Source organism: Camellia sinensis, chromosome 9 (genome assembly GCF_055761805.1).
Source record: "Camellia sinensis isolate YWXY chromosome 9, ASM5576180v1, whole genome shotgun sequence".
In the NCBI taxonomy this organism is placed as follows: Eukaryota; Viridiplantae; Streptophyta; class Magnoliopsida; order Ericales; family Theaceae; genus Camellia; species Camellia sinensis.
This window is the reverse complement of record NC_138969.1, coordinates 148800798-148824498: the sequence shown is the minus strand read 5'-3', so window position 1 is coordinate 148824498 and position 23701 is coordinate 148800798.

Genomic DNA, 23701 nt, shown 5'->3' with positions numbered 1-23701 from the left:
TTATGAAAGAAAGAATTCTATTTTGCACATCATGTTGGGAATGACACAACACTCTGGGCACAAAACAATTTATTTTTGAAATGGAAATCAAGAATGAGTTCTTAACTGAATATTGTGCCTACGACTAACTGAAGACACCCCGCTTTTTACAACCCTTCAAAACTTGGATGTTCTTGTAGGCACATCTGATGATGAGTCTGGTTACTCGCCAAGTGCTCAAAGTCTTCAGCGAAACGCCACAGGTTTGAGCCTTTCAAACCCTGCATCCATTTTGTTTCCCTTTTGGACCATGTCTTGGTCTCTCCCTTGTAGCCTTTGGTGGCTTGCCGGCCATCTATGAGGGCTGCCGGCCAGGGCTTTTAGCCTGCTGGCCATTAATGTGCCTTGCCAGCCGTCACTGATGGCCGGCTAACCACCAATGTTTTCGGCAGATATTTTGTGCAAGCTGTGCCTACTGGTTGCACAGAGGCTTGTATCTGTCCACACATGGAGGGATGGATCTCTTTGTTTGGAATTCATATTTTCTATATATAGGGCGGTTCCTTCCCCATTTTGGGGGGTTAGAAATTTTTGAATAAAAAATCTCTCTCTCTAGATTTCTCTCTATCTCTTGCAATTTTGTACTTATTTGCCTAGTTTCTCTACACTTTTGCATACACATCCTAAACCAAATCCTCTCACCTTTGAGCTGAGGTTCCTTGGGACTTGTTTTGAGCTCTTGAAGGTGGTTTTAGCTTGGTTTGGTGCCTAAACTTGAGCTTTGCTTCAAAGGTATAACACTTGCCTTGTTTACTTTGTTTCAATATACTTGTTTTGCCATCTTTTTCTTTCAATTTTGGGGCTGGTTTTGAACTGTAAAAGTTCTATTTTTATGACTTAAAAGTGGTGGTTTGAGCCCTTTTTAGTTAGGGGATGGTTCACCCTTCTTGCTTTTTAGTTTGTAAAGTTTTTGTGCCTTTGTTCATCACTTTCAAACCAACTTTTTTGGGCCTTTTAACCACTAAGTTTCAGAGGTTTTTCAGTGGTAAAAAAACTCATTTTGAAGTCCAAAATTGGAGGGGTTAGCCTTCCCTCCTTGTGTCTTGTTTGCATGCCTAGTTAGCCTCATGTATTAGCTTAATGTTTTAGCTTTTTATGGCTCAAGTCCAGCATGTCTTAAGCTCTGTTTTGAATTGTTTTGCCACTGTTTTGGCTGTTTGGTCCCTTTTGAGTCTTGTTTTGCATAGTTGTAGTGTAAGTTCCTTCACTAACTTAATGTTTTAAGGCTTTAACCACCATTGGTTTGAGTTGGTTGCATGTTTTAGTGCTTTTATCACTCATTTTCAGCACTTAACCATCTCTGTAACATCCCTCCTTTCTTGATTTTATTTTTGCTTTGAAAGTGTTTCAAACCATTTGCTTGTTTAGAACATGAAATTGAGGTTTTGTGCTTAATGGTTTAATCCCTTTGGGGGTTCATTACCAACGGCATGAGGTCTCTTTCATGCCTAAAACAACCTTTGGTTTGAGCTTTGTTTCCACTTAGAGGACTTAATTCACCATTTGGACTTAATGTGATTAAAGGATGGTTGGTAATTAAAATGTCTACACAAAATTGATAAGTAAAAGAGGCAAGATAAACATCCCTTTGTGTTACATTGCATGTGTTGAAATCGGACGTTAGTTTTAACACAAGGAAAATGGAGCATTTCATACTCAAAAGTGATAAAATGTGCCACTTTCCTAGGACTGCGTTGCCCTTGATCATGAATGATAAGGTGATGGATCTTGAGTGTTTGGCTTTGCATTTATTAAGCTTGCACACCTTGAAGCACAATCCATCATGCAATGAAATTGCTTTGATTGGTGGTTTGTGATTTAAGTTCACAATTCCTTGGATTTGTTTATGAAAAGGAGGGGTCAAATGTGCATACAATCCTTGGAAAAACCCTCTTTTTGCTCTATTTGTACTCTGCTGTAGCATGGTAATCCAATGCATCAGTGGCCGGCAGGCATTTGTCCATGGCCGGCAGTGCACCATTTATGGCCGGCATACCAACTTCTTGGCCAACAGATGGCTAGTAGCATTCATCCATGGCCGGCAGGCCACTGATGTAAACCTCAACATATTTTGGTAAGATGGAGCAGAAAGGTTCTGGAAATTCTCAACCTTGCAAACAAAGGCTTTTGAGAGCAAAACAGAGGTCTTTTCAGGCAAAAACCGAGCATGTACATCTTCCACTTCCCGAGGCAGAGCAGTGGCAGCATAGTTCAATGTCTTAAATGCTTAGTTTGTGTGCATTTGTGTTGTAAAATAATTAATTAGTTTACTAGTTAGTTAAAAGTGTTATAAATAATTAGTAATTAGCTTAGCTAGTTATTCATTTTGCTTGTAATAATTAGTCTAATTAGTTTAACTAGATTAGTATAATTAGATAGCTAGTTAGCTCTTATTCATTCAGACCCTCCTTCGTGAGGGCATAATGTTGTAATACGTGTGCGTGCGTGTGTATGTTTTCCAACCCCACGTCTTTCTCCCTTTTATTTAGTCGCTTTTGATGGTTAGTTTAGGGACATATTTCAATTAGCATATTGCATGCTTGCATCTATTCATCTCGTATTGCATGCACCGAGGCTCAGCGCATCCTTCAAACTGCATTGCCATTTCAATATCTTATTTGAAAACGTGTTTAATCACATGTTGTTCAAATCGATTCATATGTCATATTAGTAGCCGAGCCTATTAATTGCATATTGCATGTGTTGCATTAGACATCTTGTAAAGTTAGGAATCATGCATGTTTTTTTAACTCATATCTCCTTAGCTCGGAGTACTATGTGAGTTTTTACGCTTTAGCGTACTTGCATGAATGTGAATGTTGCCATGATTAGCATGCTTTCCATGAGGCTATGTGCTTACATTACCATAAAAGGGGGCTTTTGACACGGAACTTTTTGCGACGGTTTGAAAGCCGTCGCAAAAAACAAGTTCTTGCGACGGTAAAAAATACCGTCGCAAAAAGGATCTTTTTGCGGCGCCAATTGACTATTGCAAAAAAGGGACCGAATAAATATCATTATTAGAGACAGAAAATCCAAAGCCGTGGCAAAAAGTAATATTATACGCGACGGTACATTACCTGTTGTAAATATCTTTTTTTCGTCTTGCGATTTTTGTAATTTTTTGCGACGCTGTTTGTTAGTCCGTCGCAAAAGGTTTTATTTTTGCGACGCCTTTTGTTAGTCCATCGTAAAAATTTTTATTTTTGTATATTACCCATTGCATTTTTTTATGTAAAATGTGAATGTGCTTTTCTGTTTCTTTGTTTTCTTTTTGGCTGGGTAAAAGAATTTTTTTTTTTTTTTTGGTTCAATAAACTGATTTTTTTTGTTCAAGAAACTGTTTTTTTTTTTTTCCTCTTTCCTTCTAATGTTTCTTGTAAAACAAACAAAGCCTAAAGTATAATTTTATGGTTCAACAAACTCAATACAACAAAAAAGACTTTTCTTGCCATTTTTTTTCCAACGTTTCCGGAAAACTCTAAAAAACAAAATTATTCTTGGCATTTTTCAACAAACTTCATAATTTATGATATAATTCTTGGCATTTTTTTAAAAACTCTATAAATATCAAAATAAAATGATGTGGTTTTAAAACACGAATACTTCAGCTGAAATAAATATTATTTTTTTCGGTGTTTTAGTATAAGCTAGAGATATTTTTTATGCAGTCCAAAACTCCATCATTTTGGCATAGACTTCAAATAAAACCCTAGTGCTCCATATTGTTCTCATTTTATGATTTGTGGCCAAGTAGCAGTTTCTCTACCTCATAGGTATGTCTCTATGGCTACTCTTTCTCTACCACTCTATCTTCCTTTTTCTGGTGGTATGTTTGTGAAGGGTGGGGGGGATTTCTCGTGACAGGGATGTGGCAATGTTGTGGTGGGGATGCGGATAGTAGATCCGTGGTAGGGAAGGAGGAGGGGGTTTCGATATTGGAGGGTGTGGTGGGTGGATATGGGTTGTTGGTAGGGGAGGAGGCGGAGGGTAAGGGTGGTTTTCGTGGTAGAGAGGTTAGCCGTTGAAGGGGATTTTGGTAGTAGAGAGGTTAGTGGGGCTGTGATGAGGGAACGTGTTTTTGGTGGTCAAGAGATGGTGGGAATTATGATCTGAATGTTTGTTTCAATGGATTTGTTGTTGTTACTCAACTGTTACTGAAGATGGGATTTAGGTTTATCTAATTTCGGTTCAAGTTTTGTGCGGTTGTGGAATTTGAATTTGACTAACTACTTAGCTATAATTGCTTAAGGGGGTTCTAGGGTTTTTAATTACATTTGTGGGCTTTGATGTTTCTCACTATGGTTTCCATGGATTCATTACTTTACCCTTTGTTTTAATGCTTGTGCTGTGTTTTTTTATTTTTTATTTATTATTTTTTTTTTTTGGGGGGGGGGGGAGGGTGTCTCATTCATGGAAGAAAATTGGGGCCTTTGACTAGGGATCAGCTTCTAAAATTTAGGGCTTTACCTTTCTAAAATTCATAACTTGTTTTCTGAATTTGTTTTGAAAAATTAGAATATAGTTTGGCAAATGAAAAGAGATTTTGTAAAGACCAAGGAAGAGCTTTGTATTGTGTATAGAGAAGGAGGGAGGAACAGTGGGGGTGGTGGTGTTGTTGCTGGGTTCTGTAAAGACCATACTGAGCTGTGGAAGACGGTACCCAATTTTTGGTTAATGAATGGTGTAGACACCCCATTTTTTACCGACCTTGAGACTCAGACGTCACCAGTTGAGCACTCGGTGATATTGCATATTGTGCTTGCTCAGAAGTTTCAGAGTCTCGGCTGCGAGCCTTGCCTCCGGACTTCCGGGCTCTTTTGTGCTTTGCCTCGGTTTGCGAACCAGGCTGTGTTTTCTCTGTTTTCTCTTACCAAAGGGAGGGAGAGGTCTCGTAGATCATCTCTCAGTGGCCGTAGGCTACGGTTCATGGTCGTAGGCCGTTTTGCCCGTTTGGAGTCCGGTTTCCGATTTTTCGGAGCCGTTGGCCGTGTGCCTCGGTTCGGGACCGCTTAACCACCTCCGTTTGCCTCAGTTTTTGGCGTACATCTTATTTGATCCCTTTTGAGGGACACTCTGGTTCGAGAAACCGACTTCGTGGTCGAGCACCACTTCCGGTGCCTAACAGTCAGTTTTCGGGGCCCCGGACTGCGCGTTTCGGCCCCCAAACCTTCGTTTTGCATCGGTTTGGGCTCATTTTTGGCAGGGACCTCTGTTTCATTGTTAGAAAGGTCGTAGAAGGGTGGGAGGCCAGCAATTGTTCCGGCAACCAGTTATATTTCCTCATCGCCCTCCGTCGCCCGTTTTTCTCACTTGAAAGCCAATGTTGACCACCCTAAGGCCACTTTTTCTAGCTCTAAACCACATATTTGTGTTGTACACACCTGGGAGGCCACCAATATCATATGGCCGGCCACTAATGTTGATTGACCCTTTTGAACCCCTCCAAAAAGTGGGCTTTTCTCTCTCCTGGTTCACTTTCTCCAGTTTTTGACCACATGGTTGTGTTGTGCACAGATGGGAGGCCACCAATATCATATGGTCGGCCACTAATTCTCATTGACCTTTTTGACCCTTGGCCGGCCGGCCATGGGAGGTAGCCGGCTGGCCACCTGCAGCTTGGATAACTAGCCGGCCATGATCCTCAGGGTTGGTACATTACAAATATGTATTCATTTTCCCCGGATTTGGTATCCGGGAGGGGGTTGCCATTTTGGAGGGAAACTTGGATTGTTTTCCCTCCATTTTTTCCCCCCTTTTTCCCCCATTTTTTGCCTTTATAACAGCAGCTCCAGCTGCTGGTTTGGAGGTGGGAAAAATTGCCTTGAGCCTCGTATACACATCTCCCTCCATCTCTCTCTTTCAAGCTCAAGCATCCAAGTTCCTTGCACCATTCCTTCATCACTACCTAGCATCACCACCACTACTCCATTTCCAGCAGCTTGGGGAGCTTTCCAGCAGCTAGGAGGCATCACTTCCCAAGCCAAGAAGCAACCAAGGGTTGGTCTTCAAGGGTAAATGTCAATTCCCTCTTTTTGAGCTTAATTTTGCAACATTTTTCTAGCTATTTTACTTGCTGTTTTGAGCTCCGACCAAAACTGAAAGTACCCTTTATTTGAGCTTTATTTCATGATTCATTAAGGGAATTTTGTCATTTGAGGTCTCCATCTTGCACTTCCTTCTTTATCTCTCCTTTAGGCCCTAATCTTGCATGTTATTTTGGGCCTATGTGTAATCTGTTTTGGAGCATGATGTAAACTATAGATGGGTTTATTTTGAGCCCTTCTTCAACATTTAAGCGGGGCTCATCACTGTTTGGGACCTCCATGTGCCACTTGTCATTATACCCCTCTTCGGTCCCCATTTTTGCATGTTTTTTTAGCCTATTTTTCTTCTGTTTTTGGACCTTGGTCCGAACTTAAAGTGGCCATATTTTGACCCCCCTGTCATGTTTCATTAAGGGTCTTTGGCTGTTTGATGAATTTTTTGTATACTTTGTGTTTTGACCTCTTTTGGGCCCTACCTTGCATGGCATTTTGAGCATACTTTTATATTGTTTTGGGGGTTTCCATAAACTGTAAGTAGTCATATTTATGGTCCCTCTTCAGTGTTGTAGAAGAGTCTTTTTCTGTTTGGGCTTTGGATCTACCACTTGCTTCATTGCCTCCCTTGCGGAGCCATTTTTGTATGATAATTTTGTCCCACTTGTGCTTACTGTTTGGCCATGCTTTGAACTGTAAAAATGCTTATTTTGGGGCTTCCTTGCTTCTGTCTTTTCATTCCATGTACCAATTATGTATGCTTTGTATAGCTGTAAGCCATTTCATGTACCCAGTTTTGCGTTTCGGGAGAAATTCCATGCATCGGGTGTCATTTCGCCTTGTTTCGGGGCTGTTTTGCCCCTCATTTTGCTACTGATTTTTTCATGTTTTCATATCATATTCCATGTCTTTGCCATGTCTCATTAGAGTGGCATTTCGGTGCCTGAGGGTCGGTCCTCGGTTTGCGTGCACGTGTGTACGCATTTCGAGTCGTCTTGTTTTCATCTGATGGCTTCTTATGTGAGTGTGGCTGAGGTCCACTCATGTTAGTGTAAGTCCATTTATGCATTGTGTATGCCATTTCATTTCATAGCATTGCGTATGCTAGGTTGTATGTTAGCGCATCGTGTATGCCATGTTATCTCGTGCATCGTGTATGCCATTTCATAGGATTGTGTATGCTAGGTTGTATATTAGTTGCATTCATGCATGACATGCATATTGCATTGTGTTTGGGATAGGAGTTAGCCCGAGCACGGGAAACGAGGTACGTTTCGTACTCCGAGTGACGGAACGTGTCTCAATTCCCAGTTGCCGACACTCCGAATCATCCATGATGGAGTTAGGTTCTAGTTGAGTTTTCATGTGCATTCATTCCATATTGAGTCATGCAAACCGACTCCTCGGCCATCATGCATCGATATATGTGATTGATGGCACGAGGATCGAGGCATGCATACATTTGTGAAAATGCATTGCTATGCCCCTTTCCTGCTCTCTGTTGCAGCAAATCAAGAATTAGCCGGAGCTTAGGGCACTTTCCAAGAATAACTGCAAAACAGAGGCTAATTGGGGCATCCCAGTGGATTTCCGCGCAAGGCAGCCCAGACATGCATCATCCATCGTCTGAATAAGAGTCAAGGCAGTCCCTGGCTTGCATGCCAGTTTATTATTTTTCTTGGTTAATTTGTAAATTAATTAGGAATTTGTATATATTTGGACCGTATTATTTGGGACTGTATATTTATTCGGACCCTCTGTGCGAGGGCATAATTGTAAATAAGTGTGCGTGCGTGTGATGTATGTCTTCCAACCCCACGTCTTTCTCCCTTTTATTTACCCGCTTATGATGGTTAGACTAGGGCATGTTTCAATTAGCATACAGTATGACAGCATGTTTGCATCATTCATCTCTTTTGCATGCACCGGGCTCGGCGCATCATACTAACTGCATTTGTATTTCAATTTCAAAGTTGAATACTTGTTAGCTGTTGCATCTCATATGCCATGTTTAGAATAGCCGAGCCTACTATAGTTGCATTTTGCATGTGTTGCATTAGGCATTTCTGTATAATTAGGATCATGCATGGATTTCTAATAAGTTTCTGTTTTGGCTTGGAGTACTCGGTGAGTTTTATGCTTTAGCATCCTTGCATGCGTGTAAGTACTGCCATGACAGCATGCTTACCATGAGGCTATGTGCTTATATGATATAACTGCCTGCATGCCTGTGGGTGAAGGTTGGGTTATTTGAATTGGAGCAATTCATCAACTGTGAGTTTTAAGCCCACTAGATAGTGGCAAAATCATGTTTTCTAAGCCCACCCGAGGGTGGCAAATCCACGTCTTAGCCTACTTGCGGGTAGCACCATCAAACCATTTTCAAACAAACAAACATGAAATATTTTGTTCCAATTCAGGCGATCCAGTCTATACTTGTATGCTGTGCGCATCACATAGTAAATCTAGGCTAATAACCGGAATAAGAAAACACAATGTTTTCAAAACTTGATATCATGGTTAGTAAAGGCCGATCTTTGATCGGGCGAGCAGGGGTGCTCACGAAGTGACCTTCCCCAATCGTACCCAAGTTCCCGAGCCGAGGCAACTTTGGTGATGACGGACACGTGGCCTTAGGCAAACGAGTCAAGGTTTCCTAAATTTCCCAAAATAAAACATTTAGGTGGCGACTCTGTATCTGGCAAAGCAGTTCATGTTTGGCACTTCTTTCAAAAATCTGTTTTCTCAAAACGATTTGCCGGATTTGGACTCTTTGGTTCAGATTTAGAACCGTGACAATTTGAGAGTCCTGAGCTGTAGTGACCCCAAATGAACCGAACGGGACTCACCCTCCCGGGACGTTCGGGGACGTCTACAAATGGGTTCTAATTAGTTTCTTTTTTTCTTTCTTGGGTGATTGAAATTGTTGTCTAACGTGGGTTTTTGGATGTTTTGTTTTTGTTTTGCAGCAACAACAAACAGAGAAGTTCAAGATTGTGGCTAGGGATGAGCACAAGAAATAGCAAGATCTTGTGAGGTTCAATGGTTTTCATTATTTTTTTGATCTGTTGGTAGAAATTTGGAAATGGGGTTTAGAGTTGTTTCTTATTCTAGTTTAGTTATTTTGGTGTAGTTCTGTGTTAGGATGATTTTTATGCATGTGGTAAAATAGATATTGATTCAATGTTGGTTAATATTTTTCATTTTGTTCTTTGAAATCTCATTTTATGTCGAAATTGGTTAAGGATTCTTTGTTTCACTATTTTTTGTTCTAAATCTATCCCAACATTAGAGTAAAAAATAGATCTTATGCCAAGATATCATGTCAAGAGTGACATGTAGTATTACTAACCAATAATATAGGATGAACCCCATTCATAGTAAACTCTTATTGGTTAGGGATTCCTTGCCACCATGAGAGTTTGTTCTGTACTTGAAAATTCTTCTCAAGGTTTAGTCGGGTGCCATTATGTCTCTAGTAATATAGGTGTTGGTTTTTTCGATATAAATGTTATATTGTAAGTCCCCATTATTTCTTGTCTGGAAACTCTGAATTTTACTTTCTTAATTGTCATCGGGTAGTGAATAATTTTACTTGAAGGCTGTCCAGTTTCTAGTTGATTTCTATATGAATTTTTCTATAGCATGAAAGTTGTTAAATGAATCCTGATCTATGAGTCATGAAGTGATGCCATGATTATGAAATTATATTGTGGAACTCTGATAAAGCTCCTTGTTGATAAAACCACTAAAGAACATGTGTTCTGAGGTCTCTTATTTCTATTACCAAAAAATCTAACACAATCTCCTTTTTTCTTTTTGATTTTTTAAGCGTATTTGTTTTCCTCTATGTTTTTGATAAGAGCAAATGGTGAGTGGGAGTTTTCTTTGATCATCGCCACACTCAGGACAACCAGTCAATCGCTCCAATTGTCTTTCTGAAAATCCAAGCATTTTGAGGTACCCATTCCATTCCGATTTCTCTTCACCATTTCTTTGATTTCGATACTAATATATACAGAGTATATTCATGTATATCCCTAAAATTGATTCAATCATTCTTTTTAATAATGAATTAGAGTTCTGCTAGATGTAGATAAAGCGGGCTATTGAAGTGGGGTGGGAGGATGTAACAAACAACATAGGATAAAAAATGTTACTGTTTAGAAAAAAATGTTTTTAGAGTTGCAGCCAAACATTGAAAAACAAAATGAATGTAAATTATTTTACGTGAAATTATTTTCATTGTAAATTATTTTACATCAAAACAAATGGAGTCTAGAATAAATAGAAGTTTTCTTTAATTATGTTGTAAATGATGATTTTTATAATTATTAATTTTTTTTTTGGGTTTCTTTTTGTAGATGCAACCCTTTTGATTACGTGATGATGTCTTCGCATATCGATATTGGAACTTACTATTGATATCAAAACAAGCTATAATATATATGTTTTTCTTTTATTTATTTGTATTGTTGATACTTCTGTTTTGTTGTTTTAGATACAAAAATTTGAGTTCTTGAATATAAAAAATTATTAGTATTGTTGAAGGATGTTTTATATATTTTTGTAAAGAATATTTGGTTGACAATTGTTACAGGGTACATATATATCATTCTTGGTATGATTTTGTGAATGTGAATGTGGATGTATTTTATTTTTAAAAATATTAATAATTTGTATAGGGAATGAATTAATAAAATACATATTGATTTTATGAAAATAATTTTATTGCGACAATAATAAATCGTTGCTAATGTAATCATCATTTTCTTACAATTTATTAGCGACGGGTTAACATGTCACATATGCATATTAGTTCAAATTTTTAGCTGCGGTTTAAACTGTCATAAATACAATATTAATTTAATTCTATTTTTTTTGTGACGTTTTAGATCGTCGCTAATAATACTTTTTGCGATGTCAAATACCGTCACCAAAAAGCTTTGGCGACGGCAACTAACATCGTCACTAAAAGTTAAGTTTTTTTCCCTTCTTTTTGTGTCAGGTTAAACCGTCGCAAAAACCATTGATTAGCCGTCACTACAAGAAAGCAACGGTTTGTAACCGTTGCAAATACTTTTTGTCACGCCCCCTTCCGCCACCCTCCATTTCCCGTCGCTACTCCGTCGCAAAAAGTCTTTTGAGATGGGATGTGGACCTTTTGCGACGTTTGAGACCGTCGCAAAAAGTCTGATTTTTAGTAGTGTTACTTGCTAAACTGAATGAATGCTTGTGGATGGAGGCTTGTTGTTTGAATTGGAACAATTCAACAAATGTCCGTTTTAAGCCCACTATGTTTGGTGGCAAATCTGCAAACTTTAAGCCCACTTAAGGTGGCAAATTCAAACCATTTTTGCAAACAAACATGAATTAAATTGTTCCAAATTGAGCAAACTAGTCTACACTTGCTTGTGCACATCATGTAGTAATGCTAGCTTAATAACTGGAATAAAAGCACATAATGTTTATAAAAAATCATATCTTGAATAGTAGAGGCCGATCTTTGATCGAGCGAGCATGGGTGCTCAATTCATGACTTTCCCCTCTCGTACCTAAGTTCCCAAGCCCAGGTAACTTTGGTGATGACGGACACGTGGCCTTCGGCATGAGTCAAGGTTTCCTAAATTTTTCCAAAACAAAAAAATATTTAGGTGGCGACTCTGCAGGGAAACCAGCCCAATTTTGGCATTATTTGATTCAAAATTAGTTTTCCAAAATGATTTGCCGGATTTGGACTCTTAGGTGTTTATCAGTTTCACATTGCACCTGTGAGATTAGATTCAGAACCATAGGAGTCCAAACTATGAGGCCTTTCTTTTCAAACCTTCCGAAAGGGGGGCACGAAAAAGGTGAGCCACAGTTTCTGGCGACTCTATTGAGAAGTTAGAGAACTTCACTTGAACTCATGATATGTTATTTTATCTACACTTACGTATTTCTTTGCATTTGCATTTGCATTTGCATTTGCATCGGTGCGCCTAAGTCACAGTGTTTGCCATCTGCTATTCCTGAACGGTTTGTCGGAGGCTTGCTTAGAAAAGCTTGCCAAAAGGCTGACTTGTTGCGGGCTCTGCCACGATGGGAACACAACCCTTGGATTTGGACTGCCGCTGTACCGTTTGATCCTCCTTTCACTTCTCAATGTTAGGTGCGAGAGGTATATTAGGTAGTCTTGTTGAGGTACCCTTTTTGACCAATCAACCTAGTTGCATATCAGAAACCAAAGAGACTGTTCCAAACTAGAACATATTGCTTACCCGAATACAGAAATTGTGTGAAACCGCTTGTTCTGCATAGTGAAACCTTAGTTCCTGAAGAAACTAGGATAGGGTAACCGTCCCCCATCATAGGGGTGTTTTGGCTCTCACTTGACTGTTATGTGCTTTTAGAGTGAGACTCTACAGGAATGTATGTATCAGTTACAAGCCTGGGTATAAGTTTTTGGGAGGCAGAATTTAGTTTTGAGCATGGTTCTATAGCTTTGATTACATCAGTGTACTGATTAGAATCTGAGTAGAGGTGCTGTGCGGTTTCTGAGCTTTGTTTTCTTTTGCTTTATTTCTTTTTGCAAGGTAGTTTTTCACCATTGCTTCAAACGATTTTGTTACCCCCAAGCACTCTAGACCCGAGTGAGAAGGATTTACAAATCTGGGGATCTTGTCAGGGGATAGCTAGTGTTTGTTTCACTCCCACTAGTTACCAGACGAAGGAGGATCAGGCAGAATTCACCAATCCAGCAGTCACCTTGTACTTCGGTTGCACGCAGTCAGGCCCAGTCTTTTACTCCTACTCCAGAAAGAGAGTATTCACCAGTTCTGATAGCTCAACATCCCCTAGTCAGCTCCAATAGACCATTGAGACTATGCAGCTAGATGCTGCCCACCAAGCTGAGGTCACAGCTCGCCAAGCCAAGGTTGTAGCCCGCCAGGCAGATGTGATAGATTGGTTTTAGCAATAGCAACCCCAACCGGCAGTAGCCTCTGTATCTCATGCGCCCCCAGCGGGTATTCCGACACCCGAGGTCACAATCAACGTCCAAGAGAATATGGGCATCCCGGCAGATTCGATCCCACCTCAGACCTCCAAGGCACCAATTTACCAAATAGAGGCGCCGTTTGAATTCGAGGTTGACCCCACTACATTGAAGGTCAACAAGCTAGAAAAGCTCTTCAAACGAGCGTAGGGCGTGAATTCAATCCCTGATATTGAGGATGGATACATTGACTCGGTAGTGACTCTGCCAAACAGATTCAAGATGCCGCATATAGACCAGTTTGACAGCTCTGGGGATCCTATGGTCCATTTGTGTTTATTCTTTGATATCCTACGACCAATGGGTCTCACTAGATTGTAGAAGTTGTCACTTTTTGGCCAGACCCTGTCGGGTATAGTGTCCATCTGGTATGCAAAGTTGGAAGATTATGTGAAGAAAAACTGGAAGGAAATGGCCGAGGCCTTCATCACGTAGTACTCCTACAATACCCAGATCGAGGTCACGACCCATGATCTTTAAGCTACCCGTCAGGAGCTGAAGGAAGGCTTCTCGGACTTTGTAACCCGATGGAGGACTAAGGCCTCTATGATGACTATCAGGCCATCTGAAAAGGACCAAATCAGAATGGTGGTCCGTAACTTGCAAGGGAGGTTATTACAGAATATGATAGTTCTACCTTTGTTTACATTTGTTGAGTTCCATGAAATAGGGGTTCAAATTGAGGACGCGATGAAGTAGGGGTTGATAGACCATGAAAAGGAACAGCCTAAACGGCCCTTTACACATAGCTCCAATGCAGCCACGACTGGTGGCACCTCGGCACGGCCTTCGGATGTGAGCATGGTCACCACCACACCCAAAACTGCCACCCCTTTTGCCGGTACATCCAATATAACCTCACAAACCTCGAGCCATCAAGCCTGAAACCAAAGGGTCGTCTCTCTACATGACTCTGTCCAAAGCCTTAGGCATCCTAATAAAAAAGGGGCATCTTAAGCCGTTAGAACAACGCCCACTACCCGATCCTCTCCCTTCGAAACACAACCCGACCAAATACTGTGCTTTTCACCAACGACATAGTCATGATACTGATCAGTGGTTCAGACTACATCATGAGATTCAAGATCTCATTGACAATAAGGTGATAGCACCACCTGAAAAACCCAACATCACTACAAATCCTCTCCCACCACATAACCAAGTCCCTCCACCCCGGCATATAAACCTCATCCACACACTGGCCGTCCCTTTTAACCCTAGTATATACATTACCCCTTCCCACTTACCTAAGTCGGCGTTGTTCATTCCTGAGAGCATGGACCTGTGCATGATGAACATGTCTACACTCCAAACCAGTGGTGGTGACAGTGGAAGATAAAGGGAGGTCAACCTTGGTAGAGAATGTCAGTCCATTGCCCGAGGGCTCTGAGGACTCATCTGACGAGGTGTGCAACCCGTGCTGTTATATTGTCCCAATGGACCAAGTTAAGCCAAGAGTGGTGTTGCCAACTGGGATGGAGGTTAGTGTGGTTCAGGAAAATGGACCAAGTCAGGGACTAGATGATCTAGCCGACCTGGAGGATGATATAGACAATTTGTAGTTCTTTGATGAGCAAGATCAAGGGAACGTGCATATTGATTGGTTTGATTTGAACGGGTCAACAAACAGTTTTGGGTGGCTAAGTGATGAACGCAATATAGATAAGGGAACTGAATTGAAGTTGGTAGAACAAAAATCAGGAACCGCTGTAATGGCCAGAATGGCCGATGGGAAGGGCAAACTACTAAAAAACACCGGTGAAGAATAATTGGCTTAGGAACTGGGCATTGTTAGTACTGTGCATACCGAACAAGAAGCCACGCTGGAGTAGTTTGGGCAAGAAATGAGTGAAAGTGATCAGAAAGCTGGAATAGCTCAACGCCTCGTGGGGAATGTTTCTGCTGAGAGAACACTTAGACTAGAACCGGATAATTTCTTGTCGGTTACCGGAGGTATGTGGTGGAAGATGATGATCTGCATCTTGACCACACTGATGAGGATTGGGGTGAAGGCCTTCCTGACAATACCTGGTATGTGGAAGAAGTCGACCACATGACAAGAAGTGGCCGATATTTCAAACCACCACATCTAGACCAACCCGAGGCATCCGGAAAGGATAAAGAAGTCGACAAGCAAAAGGAAAAGCAGTTAGAGGAAGAGGCTGTGCTGAAACAATTGAAGAAGATTCAAGCTGACATATCTATCTGGGGGCTGCTTATGGCTTGGCGAGTGCACATACAAGCTGTACCGACGACGATGGATAAAGCCAAGTTGTCCATCGACACTACCCCAGAACAACTGGTAGGATTAGTCTTCCTGGGAGGCGTCGCACCAACTTTGACCTTTTCAGATAAGGAACTACCTCCAGAATGCTCTGCATACAACAAGCCTCTATACATATCCGTAGAGTGTCAAGAAAAGTGGATACCAGTGGTATTGGTTAACATCGGGTCAGCAATCAATGTCTGTCCTTATCGTACGACTTATGCTATTGGTCTGAAACCGGCCGATTTGTGCCTACAGCCCGGGTGATCTGGGCGTATAACAATACAAGCAGAGAGGTGATAGGGACAGTGCAGATTAGAGTACAAGTTCGCCCAGTTCAACAGGACATCAAGTTCCATGTCCTGGATGTTCCGGCCACTTTCAACTTATTACTCGGGCGACCCTGGTTGCACCAAGTAAGAGCTAATTCTTCCACCCTCCACTAAATATTGAAGTACCCCCATGGGAATGGGGTAGCTATAGTCTTCGGGAATTCATCTATACATCCTCAGCTAGAGGTCACTACACTTGTGCTGGAGATTGTGCATGGCGAAGAGGATGTCTTCCTTTCGGGGTTTACCTTGGCTGATGCCTAGGTAGTGCAGAATATCTTGGCTGTTGATGACGGCTTGTATGTCAGTGCCCAATCTGTGTACTTCATGAACAAACTCCAACACATACCAGGAATGGGATTAGGAAGAAGCGGCCGGAAAGGCGTCACTACATTGGCCGACGTGCCACATAACCCTCATGCCTTTGGTCTTGGCTATACGCCTGCCAAAAAGGACTGGGTGAGGAAAGGGAAAGAGATGGCCGGAAGAGCCAGAGCTAAGCAGACCGAGAAACGGTACGAACTTGTGCATAGACCAATCAGGGGAACCCTGAATGGTTATTTTGTTCGGGAAGGGGAAGACTTCCCATTTTGTGGTTTCCCCGAGCCCAGGTTCAACTCTGAGAAGCAGCGGGTTCTCAGCTTTGAGATTTTCTTTGACTTGCAGCTGCAAGACAGTGATACGGAAGAAAGGGCTGAGTCAATTACTGTTGAAGTTGCAAAGAACACATAAAATGATTCTGACAGCAGTGAAGTTGAAGTAAGAGCAGCACTGGTATGTCTCCTTTTCGATCCTCAGATCAACTCAAAGAGCTTGGGGGATAACCTGACCGTTTCCATGATTGGAGACCAACCGGGTGCGAACCCTTCTAGTGATATCCTGGATGCATCTGGCGCACCGTCCCTCATTTGGCAGATGGAGGAGGGCTACCTGTCTAGCAGTTCTAAGTCGGGTAGTGAACCAGAATCTGATTCCACAGAGTCTGTGGAGTCGGAATAAAATGCGGTTCTTCGTAGTCTGGTCTGGCATTCCTGGGGTTAATAACCCAAATGCTGAGGTTTTGTCCAGGTCGTCTTTTTCCTTTTCTTTTAATTTGGTTGTAACCGAAAAATTGGATGAGTTAGACCTTTTTAAATGAGAATGCCACCTCAGATTCTAAGTATTTCTCTGTGCCTCTTGTTTATTGCATTGATCATGATTTTCAAAATTTTGATAAAAACGATGAGGAAAGAATTCCTCTAGTTTTGAAACATTTGATTAATCGAGAGAAAGAGAGGTTTGTTAAACCCCTCACTGATGAAATCATTCCAATTAATGTGGGTACTGAGAAGGATTCGTGTCTGGTCCAGATCGGGTCCACATTGTCTTCGGAGGAGCGCGAGCGCTTAGTCGCTCTATTAAAAGATTTCAAAGATGTCTTCGCATGGTCCTACGAAGACATACCTGGAATCGATCTTGAGCTTGTATAGCATCCAATCCCTCTTGACCCCGAGGCCCGACCCATCAAACAGAAGCTGCAGAGAATACGCCCGGATTGGGTTTTAAAGATTAAGGAAGAGGTCACCAAGCAGATAGACGCAAGGGTTTTGCTAGTGTCTAAGTATCCAACTTGGTTGGCCAATATTGTTCCAGTGCCTAAGAAAGATGGTAGAATTCAGGTGTGTGTGGATTTCAGAGATCTGAATAAGGTCAGTCCGAAAGACGATTTTCCTCTGCCGCACATCGATGAACTGTGGACATCACCTCAGGCCATGCGTTGCTCTCCTTCATGGATGGATTTTCCGGGTATAACCAGATTCTAATGGCACCCGAGGATGGAGAGAAAACTGCCTTCACTATGCCATGGGGAACCTACTGCTATAGGGTGATGCCGTTTGGGTTGAAGAATGCTGGGGCTACCTATCAATGGGCTACAACCACAATTCTGCATGATATGATCCATAAAGAGGTGGAGGTGTATGTAGACGACATGATTATCAAGTCCAAGGAAAGAGAGGGCCACTACACCACCTTGAAGAAATTCTTTCAATGGATCAGAGAATACCGGTTGAGGTTGAATCCGCAGAAATGTACTTTTGGTATGACAGCAGGGAAAATGTTGGGTTTCTTGATCACACAGAGGGGCATCGAATTAGATCCTTCCAAAATCAAGGCCATCGTAGAAATGCACCACCAAGGACTGAAAATGAGGTGTAAGGCTTTCTAGGTAAAGTGCAATTCATAAGACGATTTATTTCTAAATTAACCTTGACTTGTGAACCACTATTTGGTCTCCTGAAGAAAGGAAAGAAATTTCCATGGAACGACCGATGTCAATTCACTTTCGAGCAGATCAAGCAGTACCTCTAGAATCCATCTGTGTTGTCGCTGCCAGAGCCGGGGAAGCCCTTGATTCTGTATCTGTCAATAACGGACACAATGATGGGATGCATGCTTGATCAAGAATCTAAGGATAGGGTGGAGAAAGTCATCTATTACCTAAACAAGAAAATGCTGGATTATGAGACCCGCTACACTCCACTAAAAGAAGCTTGCTTAGCCTTGGTATGGGCTACCAAGAAGTTGAGGCACTACCTGTTAGCTTACTCCATAATTCTGGTTTCGAGATTAGATCCCATCAAATATCTCTTTAAGAAACCAACACTTATGGGTAGACTAGCTTGATGGTTGCTTCTTCTCTCCGAATTTGATCTTAAGTTTGTTACTCGCAAGTCTGTCAAAGGGAGAGCGGTAGCTGAGTTATTGGCAGATCACCCAGTAGAAGGAGATGAAGCGGTGGAATACCTGTTCCTAGATGAAGCTATTTTGCAAGTCGAGGAAGAGATTTGGACAATGTACTTTGGCGGAGCATCTGATCAGTACGGTTATGGGATAGGGGTGTTGCTGATAGCACCCGACAATTCCCATATACCTTTAGCCTTCAAACTCCAGTTCAAAGTATCCAACAACAAAGCAGAATACGAGGCATGTATCGCTAGTTTGGAAGCCGCCCTAGAACTAGGGGCAAAAAGATTAGACGTCATTGGGACTCGAAACTGATTGTGTCTCAAGCAAAAGGAGACTGGAAGGTCAAAGAAGAAAAGATGAAGATCTACCACCAAACCTTGGATGTTCTGATTCCTAGGTTTGAGAAGCTGACCTTTACGTATATGCTAAGAGAGAACAACAGGTTTGCTGACACCTTATCAACTCTATCTTCTATGATAAACATCCCTTTGGAGTCTAGATGCGTCTGATTATTGTTGAGCAACGATATACACCGGCCTACGAGTCTATCGCCACAATAGATAAAGTTCAAGATCAAAACCCTTGGTTTTATAACATCTGGAACTTCTTGGAAAAGGAGGTTTATCCACCAGGGGCAAATGCCAAAGATAAGAGGGCAATATGGCGGATGGTCATTCAATTTATCATCTGCGGAGGTAAACTGTATAAGAGGGGTCATCTGGGAATGTACAAGCTGTGTGTCAACGCGAAAGAGTCCAAGCGCCTAATGGAGGCCATGTATGGAGGAGAGTGCGGAGTGCACATGAACGGAGTAATGTTAGCCCAGAAGATTTTCAGGCAAGGTTACTACTGGTCTACCATGGAGGAGGATTGTATTGGTTTTGTTTGGCGATGCCACAAATGCCAAATTCATGCCAATCGCATGAATATCTCGCCGTTGAAGCTGTGCAACATGACTTCACCATGGCCTTTCTCAGTCTGGGGAATCGACGTCATCGGCGCAGTCACACTGAAAGGGTGAAATGGGCATGAATATATTTTGGTGGTAATTGATTACTTCACAAAGTGGGTGGAAGCTTAGTTTTATGCCTATTAAAGGCAGCACATGCGGTTAAGTTCATCCGAAATAACATCATTTGCTGTTATGGAGTTCCAAACGAGATCATTTCAGATAATGGCTCCCATTTCAAGAAAGAAATGATTGACTTGTTAGAGAAATACAACGTGGCTTTTCATAAGTCATCCACACATCGGCCACAAACCAACGGAGCTGTTGAGGCTGCCAACATGAACATCAAGCATATTTTGCAGAAAATGGTTGAGACTTGTAGGGATTGGCCAGACAAATTGCCATTTGCACTCTTGGGTTATAGGACTTCAATTCGGACGTCTATTGGGGCAACTCCGTACTCTCTTGTTTATGGGATAGAAGTTGTTCTGCCGATCGAAATAGAAGTTCTGTCGCTGCAGGTTATGGTAGAGTGTCAAAGAGCAGAGGTGGATTGGCAGCAGAGCAGGCTCGAAGAACTGATGTTGTTCGATGAGAGAAGGCTGAAAGCACTATACCATGTTCAGGGTTATCAACGTAGGATTGCCAGGGCTTTTAACAAGAAGGTTAAGTCCCGGAATCTCAAAGAAGGGGATTTGGTGTTAAAAGACAACCAAGCTCCAATCCATGACCCTAGGAGAAGTTCAGACCCAATTGGACTGGTCCTTACATCATTAAAACTATTTGGTCGGGTGGAGCTGTCATTCTTATGGACCTCGATGACCTAAAATTTTCCCAACCGATCAACATGGACAAGTTGAAAAAATAATATCTCTGAGAGGCTCGCTAGGCCGAAAATCGAGAAGGGCGACCTAGGCAAAAGTTAAAGCACAAAAAATTGGAAATAAAGAAAAACTGAGCTCACTAGGCCGAAAGCCCAGAAGGGCGACCTTGGCAAAAGTTAGAGCGCAAAAGAAGAGTGTTAATACTCGAGTGAACCCGAACCGAACTACGTAAGGCCTGATTCCCATCTCTGGGATACGTAGGTGTAGATGTCCCGGAACGCCCCGGGAGGGAAATCCCGTTTTGTTCATATAGGCTCACCATAGTTTAGGACTCAAATGTCACGGTCCTATATCTAATCTCGCAGAGTGCAACGCAAGACCGATGAATCATCAAAGAGTCTAAATCTGGCAAATCGTTTTTGAAAACAGATTTTTTTGAAAGAAGTGTCAAACATGGACTGCTTTGCCAGATACAGAGTCACCACCTAAATATTTTATTTTGGAAAAATTTTGGAAACCCTGACTCGTTGCCTAAGGCCACGTGTCCGTCATCACCAAAGTTGCCTCGGCTCGGGAACTTGGGTACGATTGGGGAAGGTCACTTCGTGAGCACCCCTGCTCGCCCGATCAAAGATCGGCCTCTACTAACCATGATATCGAGTTTTGAAAACATTATGCGTTCTTATTCTGGTTATTAGCCTAGAATTACTATGTGATACGCGCAGCATACAAGTATAGACCGGATCGCCTAAATTGGAACAAAACATTTCATGTTTGTTTTTTAAAGCGGTTTACTACTCGCAAGTAGGCTTAAAATGCAAATTTTGCCACCGTTGGGTAGGCTTAGAAAACATGATTTTGCCACTATCTAGTGGGCTTAAGACTCGCAATCAATGAATTGTTCCAATCCAAGTAATCCAACCTTCACCCACAAGCATTCAGGCAGTTATATCACATAAGCAGTTATCCTCATGGTAAGCATACTATCATGGCAGTCACTCACACACATGCAAGGATGCTAAAGCGTAAAGACTTACCGAGTACTCCGAGCCAAAGAAAGAAGCTAATTAGAAAACATGCATGAATCCTAACTATGCTGAGATGTCTAATGCAACACATGCAAGAATCCAACTAAGATAGGCTCGGCTATTCTAAGATGGCATATGAAATGCTACAAAAATCATGTATTCAACTTGGAATTGAAATACGAGCAGTTAGTATGATGCACCAAGCCCGTGCATGCAATACAGATGAATGATGCAAACATGTAAGCATGAGTATGCTAATTGAAACATGCCCTAGTCTAACCATCATAAGCTGCTAAATAAAAGGGAGAAAGACGTGGGGTTAGAAGACATACATCACACACACGCACACTTATTACAATTGCACCCTCGCTCGAAGGGTTCGAATAAATAATACAGTCTGAATAAATAACAGCTACAGCTAATTATTTCTGACCAGATATTGGCTTGGGAGACACCTGTCGACCACCCTTTGTGGTGGGAACCAAAAAAGGTGGTCGGCTTGCCAGAAAACCTGGTCGGCCGACCACTTTCTGCCCCTGTATTCTGGTTTTTCTACAACAAAGGCAAGAGAGGGAGAAGGCAATGTATTTTTAACATATGTGTGCAAGATCACTCTCCCCGTCCTTGCACAAGCTTAGGGGGATGTAATCCTCAATCCTCATGCCACCAATCACGCATCTCGATGCATGATGGCCGATGAGTTGAATTGCATGACTCGATATGAAATGAATGCACATATAAGCAAGTAAAGCCAATAACTCTATCATGGACAGTCAAGAGTGTCAGCGACCGAGAATCGAGACACGTTTCGTCACTTAGAGTATGAAACGTCCCTCGTTTCCCGTGTTTGGACTAAACCCTACTCCAAACACAATGCAACAAATAAGGATGGCATGACATGCACAAATGCAACTAGCATGCAATCCTAATGCAATGCGACCTAATCATGCAAACATGCAAGGATGAGATGCAAACATGCTACTAGCATACACAATGCTATGAACCATATGGCATACACAATGCGACTAACAACCTAGCATACGCAATGCAAGGAAATGAGATGGCATACATAATGCCTAAAACAACATAACATGCACAACACATTGTAACATGGCATACACAATGTATGATGGACTTATACCAAAATGGAAAGGCCTCAGCCACGCCCAAATCAGTGGCCATATGATGGAAATGAGACAACCGAAACACATGCAAACATACACGATGCAAGGGATCGATCCTAAGGCATCAAATGCCATTCTACCAAAGCATGGAAAAGGATGCAATATGGCATACAAACACACAAATTCCAGCTCTAAAACATGGTATAAAATGGTCGCAAAACATGCAAACATGGCACACAATGCAAGCTAGGGGGGCCCGGGTACCGAAACTAGTGAAGTGCGTTACTCTAGCGGTACCCGAAACAATGCACTAATGGAAAAATCAACCCCAAACAGACCGTAGGCAGGTCTGAAACAATGGGGAAATGGCCTAAAATGATGGCTCAGAATGCAGCGAAATGGAGCTCATTCAATGGTCGGTAAATGAGGCATACAAGCCCGACTCTCAAACGTATTTAAAGAGTATAAAACATGACAATATGACATTCGAAAAAGCTCTGAAATATGATGTATAATGGGTCCAAAATATGAGCACACCTCAGTATATGCATGGAATGGACCTCGAAACTCAAAGCTAAGCAAGTGTATTGAACCACAAGCATGCAAAACAAACATCATTCAACCATGAGACCCAAAAATAGAGCTAGGGCAGTCCAAAATATGCACAAAATCAGTTTAAGGCATGGCCAGAATGTGCTAGAATCAAGGGTCAACAAAGCATGCAAAGAAAGCTAGTGAACCATGATCTACACTATAGCTATATGAAGCACATGAGGGCTCACCAAACTAGCCAAAAATAAAAGTATGCCATGCTAAAATATGCCCAAATAATCACTGAAACTCAGTCAATGCATGTAAGAATGATGTGCTCCTTTAGAAGGCCATGCAAGGGGTTGTTCCACACATATAAGATAGACATATAAAATGGAAAAACTACCTCTAGATAGAGATTATGAGGGTCCTAAAACCCACCAAAAAGATCCTAAAATTAGTCTAGGAAGCATGCAAATGAAAGCCCCTTTGAAAGGCCTTGGATGGGATTGCTCTACACATGCAAAATAGACACTTCATATGGAAAAATGGGCTTTGGACAGAGCCAAGGCAGACCTTAAAACTCACCAAATAGGGCCTGAAATGTGACTTCACAACATGCAAGTAGGAGCCCCTTTGGAAGGCCAAAAGGGCCAACAAACAAGACAAGGAGAGAAGGGGTCACCCCCCTCTGATTTTGGCTCTCAAAATAGTGTGCTAGCCACTGAAAATATACTGGATTTTAGTGGCTAGAAGGCCAAACAAAGCATGAAACAAAGGCCTAGATGCAAGGCTCAAAACAAG